Source organism: Schistocerca cancellata, chromosome 8, assembly GCF_023864275.1.
Source record: "Schistocerca cancellata isolate TAMUIC-IGC-003103 chromosome 8, iqSchCanc2.1, whole genome shotgun sequence".
Lineage (NCBI taxonomy): Eukaryota > Metazoa > Arthropoda > Insecta > Orthoptera > Acrididae > Schistocerca > Schistocerca cancellata.
In genome coordinates this window covers 559,536,063-559,547,749 of record NC_064633.1, presented here as the reverse complement: position 1 = coordinate 559,547,749, position 11,687 = coordinate 559,536,063, and positions in this window count along the sequence as shown.

The following is an 11,687-nucleotide window of genomic DNA, read 5'->3' as shown; positions in this document are numbered from 1 at the left end:
AGACAATGTGGGATATAGTGGAGGAGGAGACGGGTAGAACCAGACATGAAGCGGAGCGAATAGCATTAGGAGTACATGATGCATTGGTGACAGATGTGTGTAGTGTTGCAGAACTTTTTAACAAGCATTTTGTAACTGTTACTGAAAAGATGGGGTTGTCAGGTTCGGTGGATGCTGCTATGGATTACCTTAGACCAGACATTTCAGGTAACTTCCATGATATGAATTTGACCCTCGCTACCCCAACAGAAGTAATGTCCATCATAAAATCTTTAAAATCAAAAACATCTAGTGGGTATGATGAAATATCAACAAAGTTAATTAAAGAATGTGATTCTGAGCTAAGTAACATATTAAGCTATCTGTGTAACCAGTCGTTTATCGGTGGAATATTTCCTGAATGGCTGAAATATGCTGAAGTTAAGCCACTGTTTAAGAAGGGAGATAAAGAAATAGCATCAAATTTCTGTCCAATTTCGCTGTTGCCAGCATTCTCAAAAATTTTCGAAAGGGTAATGTACAGTCGTCTTTATAACCATCTTATCTCAAATAACATGCTGTCAAAGTCACAGTTTGCATTTCTAAAAGGTTCTGATGTTGAGAAGGCTATCTGCACTTGCAGTGAAAGTGTGCTTGGTTCATTGGACAAAGAATTGCAGGCCAATGGTATATTTTGTGATCTGTCAAAGGCATTTGACTGTGTGAATCACAATATCCTTTTAAGTAAACTGGAATATTATAGCGTAACAGGAAATGCTGCAAAGTGGTTCAAATCTTATATCTCTGGCAGGAAACAAAGGGTGTCATTAGGAAAGAGACATGTATCAAGCTATCAGGCATCGTCCAACTGGGAACTAATTACATGTGGGGTCCCACAAGGTTCCATTTTGGGGCCCTTACTTTTTCTTGTGTATATCAATGACCTTTCATCAGTAACATTACCAGATGCCAAGTTTGTTTTGTTTGCCGATGATACAAACATTGCAATAAATAGCAAATCAAGTGTAGTCTTAGAAAGATCAGCCAATAAAATATTTGTGGACATTAATCACTGGTTCCTAGCCAATTCTTTGTCACTAAACTTTGCAAAAACACACTACATGCAGTTCAGAACTTGTAAGGGGTGTCCCAAGAGTATATGTCTAACATACGATGACAAGAAGATAGAAGAAGTGGACAGTGTTAAATTCTTGGGATTACAGCTTGATAATAAATTCAACTGGGAGGAGCACACCACAGAACTGCTGAAGCGTCTTAACAAATCTCTGTTAGCAATGAGAATTTTGTCAGACATAGAGGATATAAAAATGAAAAAGCTGGCATACTATGCTTACTTTCATTCCATAATGTCATATGGGATTATTTTTTGGGGTAATTCATCAAGCCAAGCTAAAGTTTTCCGGGCACAAAAACGTGCAGTAAGAATTATATGTGGTGTGAACTCAAGAACATCCTGCAGAAGCCTGTTTAGGGAACTAGGAATACTAACTACAGCTTCCCAATATATTTATTCCTTAATGAAATTTGTCATTAAAAATATATCACTTTTTCAAACCAACAGCTCAATTCATGGAATCAGTACTAGAAATAAGAATAATCTTCACAAGGATTTAAAGTCACTTAGTCTTGTACAAAAAGGTGTGTATTATTCAGGAACACACATTTTCAATAACTTGCCGGCAGCCATAAAAAGCTTAACAACCAATGAAATTCAGTTTAAGAGAAGCCTAAAGGATTTATTGGTGGCCAACTCCTTCTACTCCATTGATGAATTTCTTAGTAAAACCAACTGATTTTTATGTAAGTACAACATAACTTCTGCACAATTTCAGTGCAGTATTGTGTTCACTGAAAATTTGTGTGTCTGTGTCTGTGTGTCTGTGTGTGTGTGTAAGTATAATCTAACTTCTGCACCATTTCAGTGCAGTAATGTGTTCATTGTAAATAAGTATTACAGTAGTTGTATTACATGTTTATTACCTTATAAATAAATAAAAAACTTTTTTATTTTAAATTCAGTGCATTAGTATTTGTAAAATCACTCTTAGTGTTCATTAAAAAAGACAATCATTCCACTTGGGACCTGTGGAATGGTACATTAGCTTATTTGTTTTAGTTGTAAATATTTGTCATGTATTGTTGATTTTCTGACATGTTCCACATCCTGGAGGACCTCCTCACTACGGATCAATTGGAATGAAAGTAAATCTAATCTAATCTAATCTAATCTAATCTAGTACCTAGAACTAAATGGTATGTTAAGTGCATCACAGTTTGGTTACAGAAAAGGAAGGTCAGCTATACATGCCATAGAGCTCTTAGTCAGAGACATTCAAGCAGCATTTGAGGACCATGCGCACACACAGGTAACCTTATGTGATCTGAGCAAAGCTTTTGACTGTGTAGACCACTCACTTCTGCTCTCTAAACTTGAGTACTATGGAATATGTGATAAAAGTTTCAAACTCATCAAATCATACCTCAATAAAAGGAAACAGGTGGTGAGTTCAGGAAGTCATCTGTCAAACATACTCAAGGTTCAACACGGAATACCACAGGGATCTAAATTGGGACCACTTCTTTTCCTTGTAGACATAAATGACTTACCAGGAAATATAGATGTGAAGACATATATGTATGCAGATGACACAACTTTTCTATCTGTAAACCATATACTTGATAACCTTGTAAGTGATATGAAATTGGCAAAAGAAAATGCAACATCATGGTTTAATGCCAATGGTCTGCTATTAAATGAGGAAAAGAGCCAGAATATGTGGTTCAGTCTATCAAAGACTACAAAAATAGAAAAACAAAAGGCAAAGTTTTTAGGTATTGTACTTGACAACAGTCTAACATGGAACTCTCATGTTGATCACATAGTGGTTAGGTTGTCAAGAGTTATATATTTGTTGAAGAGACTGATGTGTTGTGTGACATTTGAGTATGTAAGGACGGCGTACTTTGCCTTTTTTCAATCTGTTTTAAGGTATGGGTTAATACTCTGGGGAAACAGCAGAAAAATAAATGAAATTATGGTGATCCAGAAGCAAGCAATCAGAGTAATGGCTAAGGTAGATAATAGAACACATCGTAAACCATTGTTCATTAAATATAGAATTTTAACAGTTATTAATTAATATATTATTGACAGTGTTAACTACATACTTGCTGAACTATCTAATTTAAGTGTAACAAATCAAAGGCATGACTACTATACAAGAACGTGTACTTCTCTGCTGTTGCCACAAAATAGATTAGCTAATACTAACAATAGTCATAAGTATATAGCGATTACAATTATATAACAAATTGTCTAAAAATGGGTTAATCCAACCTGATAAATTATTTAAAGACAATGTTCATAACTTCTTGTTAACTAATCCATTCTATTCATTAGAAGAATTTTTAGAAATGCCCAATATCAACTTAAATATGTAAAAATTTATTTTGTAAAATTAATAGGTTAAGTGAACTGACAAAGTCTATTGCATGTAATAATGCTGAATGACCAATAAAGAATCTGAATCCGAATCGGACATCATATCATATGACAACTGACTTCATGATGTCCTGTGAGCATTAGAAAATTGTGAATTCTTTACGAATGTATGTGGCAGGTTACGTTTCACACATCTCTCACATTTGATACTTCCACATGAGAATTCTTAACAGTCTCTGGTTAACACAGGAAAATACCATCAAGTTTTTTTTTTTTTGGTAATAACCTGTTAATAGTGTGTAACTTCAATTGTTTACTAAGAATTAACATCACGCATCTTGTGAAACCCCTTTTTGCGTTCTTTCTTCACAAGATGCAGAAAGCCAATGGTAGCATAGCCCAGGGTATAACCACATTTTTTGCAGCTGTGACTGTGATTTTTATTGGTCTTGTAAATTATCTTCTAAATGGTTATGTACTTGTTATTGTTGTCAATAACATAATAGCCAACACAGTAAAAAAATTTATGCACTCCTGCCATATTAATGTGATCATTTGTTAAAGACCTAAATCACCACCTTTTGCAGTGCGGACATGCAGAAAGAAAGTCAGTGAGGTTCTGGAAGCTATCAGCAAGGCTGTGTGGCCATACCTACTCCAGTGCCATGACCAGCTGTGCTAGGTTCCTCGGTTGAGGATCTATGGTGCAAATAGCTCGATCAAGGTGGTCCCACATCTTCTCAATTTGGCTTAAATCCAGGGAGTTTGGCGGCCGGGGAGTACAGTAAACTCATACTGGTGCTCTTCAAACCACACACGTACCTTATGAACTGTGTGACATATTGCATTGTCCTGCTAGTAGATCCCATCACGCTGAAGAAAAAGCAAACTGCATGTAGGGTTGGACATGGTCCCCAAGGATAGATGCGGGCTTGTTTTGATCCATCGTGGCTTCCCGAAAGACAAGTTCACCCAGGGAATTCCACAAAAACATTGCCCTACCCATAATGCTCGTTCCTCCTGCCTCGACCCTTAAAATGATACTTACAGGGCCATACATGTCAATGGCCACCAGTCAATGGAGCAGATGCAGTATTGGCATACAAATTCCAACCTTCATCACCAATGAACAGCAGTCACCATAGGTGAATGAACCAGGTGCTCACTGCGGAAGCCCATATGCAGCAATGTTCACTGAATGTTGAATGAGGAGACATTGTTGGTAGATCCTTGGTTCATCTGGTTGCTCAATTGCTTCACAATTGCACGTCTATTTGCCCATACATGTTTCCACAGACGACATTCACCCCTGTCATCTGTGACCTGTAGTACATCACAGTTACCTCAGTGCCAGTTTTAGATAGCACTGTTTGACCATGTACAGTATATTTAAACCACAGCTGCACACAACTAGTTTACAAACTTAGACATTTGCAAAATGCTTCCAGCCTTGGCCTAAAAGCTAGTGACCATGCCCTTCCAGCCGTCATGTAAATCACTCCATTTCCACACAATGAATGCACTTTGTGAACTTCCAGCATGCTGGTGTAGCTGTGGGTCAGAAACTTCTGTTAATCAGTGCAACAAAAAACCAGTCCAAAGTTGCAAATTTTACTTTTTTTTATTCACTCAGTGACTAGTTTCGGGCCAAGACAACACCCATTTTTAAATCATCATAACATAGTCAAAAATAGTATTTCCAAATATGTGAAACCATGTCAAAAATGTGCAACAAACAGTTACAGTGCATACAGATAACATGGTTTTCACATCTTCAGAAATACCATTTTTGACTATGTAACAATGATTTGAAAACTGGTCCTGGCTTGAAACTAGTCATCAAGTAAATAATAAAAAAAGTGAAATTTGCAACTTTGGACTGGTTTTTTGTTGCATTGACTGAACTGTTCTTCACAACCCCCTGACATGCTTTATATACCCTCCACTGTTAGTGCTGCCACCTGCCATCTGAGTAGTCATTGCACATCGACAATGAATGTAGTGGTCACATTAATCTGGCTGGACTGTGTAATAGCTTACATAGTATATAAATAATATTATATAAAGCACTAAGATTTTCAAAACATAATGACCTACAGTACCAGAGCTAAAAAACACAATTTGTGACATAATATTATCTATTATTGTACATCAGTGGTTCTAATAAAGTTAACTTTCTAACACTAATTTCAATGGTTAGTTTCTCTTAAAATTTATCATTCATAAAGCGAACTTTAGCTTACTGTCTGTTCATGTACCCAGCCACACTATAGAATATTTATCTATTAGAAACTTTTTTAGAGTTGCGCAGGATGTCTTCTCAGTTTTGAGGTTTTGTAACCTTTTCTTTAATTCAATTTTGATTCAGGCATATGAATAGTGGAGAGCATCCTAACTGAAGGACAGTCTGTCTGGCACCAGACATTAACCAACAGTCACATGAAGGCTCACAACCAGCTCCTTGCATTAAAATTGCAAGCCTGCTTCAGGATTTGCCTTTCCAGACTCCTCTGTTATCAGACTGTGACCTTGCATAAAATGGTGATCCTGCTAATGACTTGCATAGCCGTGCCAGAATCTTTTGACGACATGGTACAAACTTGGGTATATTCATGATGACATCTCAGGATTATTGATATGACACAGTAGGCCGAATCAAAATAGTGAATCTCGCTTCAGGTTTTTTTTTTTTTTTTTTTTTTTTTGTGCAAAATAGCTAGGAGCTAGAATGCCTGAGAAAATTAATTTACATGCTTCTTGCTCATAATTAATCTTCCTTTTCACTTAAATGTTTTTTTCTTGTTCTGTGTTCATAAGCTTATCATTTCTATATATGCTCCTATGGATCTTGGCTTGTTTGTTGTCTTGCTAACATTGTTGCTTATGACTGGTGACATCAAAAGGAATAGGTGTAGGATTGTGGACATGTATAGAGACTAAATGCATATCCACAGCCAGGCTAGGAGAAATAGTAGTGAAAATAGTTAACTTCAAAACCTTGGAGGCAGCAAGCGTGATGGAAAACATGCAGGTAGATGACGGAGCAGCTGGTTCTTTTAGCAGTACCAACAGATGTGAGCAGGGATGAGACAAGACATGAGGACTGTGTTCAAAAAGAAGACAGTGATGAAGGGAAGGTGAAATTAGAAACATATGACTGTGCAACCAAGAGTGTACTGTTATCTCAGATCCTTTGGTTGGTTACAGAAATTTAGAAGAAACTAGTTGTGAAAATTAAACAATGGAAAATCCAAGAGGGAATGTAACAGTACAATGTATAGTTGTGAAAATTATATTTCAGGACATGAAAGCATTGTTCAGTTGAGACAACGACAGACTAACTACTGTCAGTCAGGACTGATTTGACCCTTTATTATGGTGCATAGAGAATGTAGTAATAGGACAGGAAGAATTAAGAAAAGACAAGGAGAAATGTGGTGAGAAATGGCAGAAGGTTTCTAAAAGCACTGCTGAGCTAGAGACGAAACTAGATGTCCTTACAGAGAAACAGGACAAGCAAATCAAATAATGGGCAGAGAATGTTAGGCACAGTCTGGAGACCATAGAAGGGGGCTCTCCCCAGTGCAGTGCTAGTTTAAATAATAAAGACTTAATTATTCCTACCCTATTCCTATGTCACATGATAGTGATAACCATACGTGAACTATACAGTTGTAAAGTTAGAACAACCATCTCTTTGGTTTCAAACAAAGGGTGACAATTATTATTTAAACTCTAATGTTGGGGGGAAATTGTTTAACATAGCCTATGCAGATTTAAATGTGTGGAAATTCAATGACTTTTTAATTTTTCATAAAATTTCCCACCATTTAAAAACTTAGGACTGTCCCAGTATACCTATGTCGCCATTTCGCATTCTGACATCGTACAGACTGTCCCAGTGTGCCAAGGCTACCATGCTTTGTTCTCACATCTAAAGGTCACCATCCTTTGTCCTCATATCTGCTGGTTTTCACCCTTTGTTCTAATATGCATACAGACTGTCCCAGTGTGCCCAGGCTGCAACCTTTGTCCTTACATCTCGAGGTCATCAAAGTTTGTGCTAGTGTGCAAAGATCAGCATTAGGAGTGATTTAAAATGGAATGATCATATAAAGTTGATCATTGGTAAAGCAGATGCCAGTCTGAGATTCATTGGAAGAACCCTAAGGAAATGCAATCCGAAAACAAAGGAAGTAGGTTGCAGTACACTTGTTCGCCCACTGCTTGAATATTGTTCACCAGTGTGGGATCCATACCAGATAGGGTTGATAGAAGAGAGAGAGAAGATCTAACGGAGAGCAGCGCGCTTCGTTACAGGATCATTTAGTAATCACAAAAGTGTTATAGAGATGATAGATAAACTGCAGTGAAAGACTCTGCAGGAGAGATGCTCAGGAGCTCGGTACGGGATTTTGTTGAAGTTTCGAGGACATACCTTCACCAAGGAGTCAAGCAGTATATTGCTCCCTCCTACGTATATTTCGCGAAGAGACCATGAGGATAAAATCAGAGAGATTAGAGCCCATGCAGAGGCATACCAACAATCTTTCTTTCCATGAACAATATGAGACTGGAATAGAAGGGAGAACCAATAGAGGTACTCAAAGTACCCTCTGCCACACACTGTCAGGTGGCTGGCGGAGTATGGATGTAGATGTAGATCTTGGGTTCTGATGTCATACAGATTGCCTTGTTCATCATGTAGGACTATGTCGTCATACAGACAGTCCTTGAGTTTCACACTAACAGAACATTTGCAAAAGGGAGCAAAATAAAAACAACTGTCTATACCAGTGGTCTTCAAATCTTTTTGCACAAGAGCCAACACTGATTTTGTCGAGTGGCACCTTGAACCACGTATATACCAATCTTATAATTAATTCTTAATCTACATAAGTTAGTTTAAGTGGCCCCAATAGATTAGCTATAGTGATAAGTTGGCCACTGGCCTCAGAGTACTGACTGTTAAAAATTGACACCATTCTGAACACTTTGTGTCAACTGTTCTCTGTTTCATATTACTGCTACAGTGAGCAACCCCAAAGTTGTGGCACAGTAGTTACATGATGAAATGTTGTTGTATTGTCTTTTTAAGTGAATGATTAATTGATTAATAACAGTAATTATATTTACAATTGAATGCATTAGGCAATACATATGGGACAGGATCACAAATGTTTTAGTAAAAGTTGTGTAAGTCAGTTTTCTTCTATTCACTGCACACTGTGTTGTTATAGTCTTAGTAATGAATAATTACCAAGTTTGAAGATAACCATCTCTGTAATGTGTACTCATGAATCTATGTAATTTCCATGCCAAAATTTATACCAGAGTGGCTGACTGGTTTGAGTTGAGCTGACCCATGTGTTGTCGGGACTGGAAGACAAACAGTAAAACAGTCCCAGTGTCACATCCTCTTTAGCAGCTGCACTACTCCCCACCCCCTCCCTGCCAACCCCACACCCCTGATGCTGAGATAAACAACCAACTTTAATAAGCTCATTGTCAATTTCATCAACACCATTTAAAATCAAGTACATTGTTTGTCACTTAGCAAGAAAATCATGCTCTTGAGAAACTCTTAAATTTAGGGGTTTTTGCATTCAGCTGTTAGTTGATAGATACACATTATTATAAAATGCAGCTGAGAACCATGGGCCACACGAATACATGATTCAGGCCACATGCGGCTTGCTGGCCACAGTTTGATGACCACTGGTCTATACACTTTCACATGAGGCCTGATTTCTCTTATCTTGCCTTCGCAATCCTTTGGGAAATGTACATTGTAAGCAATAGAACCGATCTGCATTGAGCCATAAACAACATTCTCTAAATTTTCTCAATAGTGTTTTGCAAAAAGAACATTGTCTTCCCTCCAGGGATTCCCAACTGAGTTCACAGAGAATTTCCGTGATACTCACAAATTGATCGAACTTATCTGTAATAAATCTAGCGGTACACTTCTGAATTGCTTCAATATCTTCCTTTAATCCAATCTAGTGGGGATCCCAAACACTCGAGCGGTACTCAAGAATGGATCACACTAGTGTTCTACATGTGGTCTCTTTTATAGATAAGCTAATTTTCTCAGAATTCTCCCAATAAACCGAAGTTGACCATTCATCTTTCATAATACTGACCATAATTGCTCATTCCTTTTCATATCATTCTGCAATGTTATACCTATGTATTTAATCAATGTGACTGTATCAATCAGCTCACCACTAAGACTGTATTTCAGAGAGTTGTTTTCCTACTTATCTGCATTTACTTACATTTTTTCTATATTTAGAGAAAGCTGCTATTCATCATACCAAACAGAAATTCTGTCTAAGTCATTCTGTATCCTCCTACAGTCATCAAACAATGATACTTTTCCTACACTACACCACCACCAGCCAACAGATGCAGATCACGGGCTCTCCTGACAATACTCTGTTTCTGATAAACGCTCCCCATGCAGGGCAACCCGGCAGATCCAATGATGTGCTTCTGTTGAGGCATGCCTTCAGTGGACCTGGCTATGGGCATCCTCTGCCACTGTGATGTAGGATGGCCAGTGGCAGCTACATGACCCAGTCTCAGTCTCAGTCACAGTCACAGCCATTGCCATCTTTAGTAATAGACAGTTTCCTCCTGTATTCTTAGCAGGACCCTCACACTGCCCATTGTCCTTTAGTTTGATTCTTGTAATAGCTGGACTTCATCAGTGCTTTTTCTCTGCTCCTGTTCAGCTTCCCTACAGTGACAGCAGCTGCACCAGTCTATAGCCCACCTCTTCTTACAATTGTGTATGAAGTAGTACACAACAAACCTGGTGGTGAGATGTTTTTATTTCAAGTCTCATTGACTTCTTACTTTACTCTTGTCTTTTGGGTTACTCTTGTCTTTTGGCTTTCTTTCTTTCTTTCCGTGTTTGATTTGCTTGTGCTATTTATATTCTAGGTTCTGTGGTTGCTGCTTTTGCACCCCTTGCACCCCTTTTCTCTATGCTATTTTGTATTTGTTTTTGCCTCTTTGTGCATTCCTTTATTCAAAATGACTACCATGCTACAATCACCTGTGGTGCCCCTGCAATTGATGTATCTCATTTCATTCACTTTCAGGGTCAACGAATGGCACAACTTCTTGAAGTGATGAATAGTTTCATGATGGTGCAGATGGCCTTGATAAACAATGCCAAAACCAATGGCAGTGCCACTGCCCACACCATCTGCATCTGTTGTGATCTTTCATGAGTTTGACAAGTTGAAGGAAGACTGTAATGAATGTCTCACAGATTTCAATGCACACATCACAGCACATCATATACAAGGTACTGACAAACCTTCTTATTTGTTGGCCACATCAGCAGTGACTGTTTACAGGTTGTGTGCCAAATTATTTCCCCACTTTGCACCCGGAACATGTAAAATATGAGGAACTATTACAGGCGCTTACAAAATATTATGAGGAGAGGGTACAAGTGGTGGTTGCCCAGTACAAATTTTTTAGTTTGTTTAAGCAATAAGGACAAACATACCATCAGTGGGTGAATTTAAGAATGTCTGCTTGTGTGTCCTTTCGTCTTTCCCTCTCCTTCCCTCTTTCCTGATGAAGCAACTGTTTGTTGCGAAAGCTTGAATTTTGTGTGTATGTTTGTGTGTGTATCGACCTGCCAGCGCTTTTGTTTGGAAAGAATGTTAATACTTTGACATGTCCTATATTACACGTACATTTACTGTACACAATGTAATCTTACAGGATCAAATAAGATTCAATTCAATTCAGTTAAATTCTCTTAATGGAGATCCAGTAATCCGCAACCAAGACTATCAGAGAATTGACAGAGCCTCTGGCTGAGGTACTCCACTTGGCTCCAAGCCTTAAACATGGGTCAGTGTCACAGATAGGATAGGCTGGTAAAATAAGAAATTGAGTTTTAAAAACTGTTAACTTATGACTTCATGAACAGTGAAAAATTACAACATATGAATACAAAATGACCCACTCCACATTACAATTTATCATGCAAATGATCTGTGGAAATGAATAACTCTGCAACCAGAACAAAAAAAAAAATCATGAATGAAACAGGTCATAAACATTTCCATTAAATTCCATTTGCATCATAGAATGTTCAAAATTACCTCCATCTACTAGAATACTCATTTGCAGTCCCTGTTGCAAGGATTTTCTGGTTAGACTACAGAGATTGCTTGATTTTCGTTTTATGTGCTGCAACAATGCCATGTTTTAA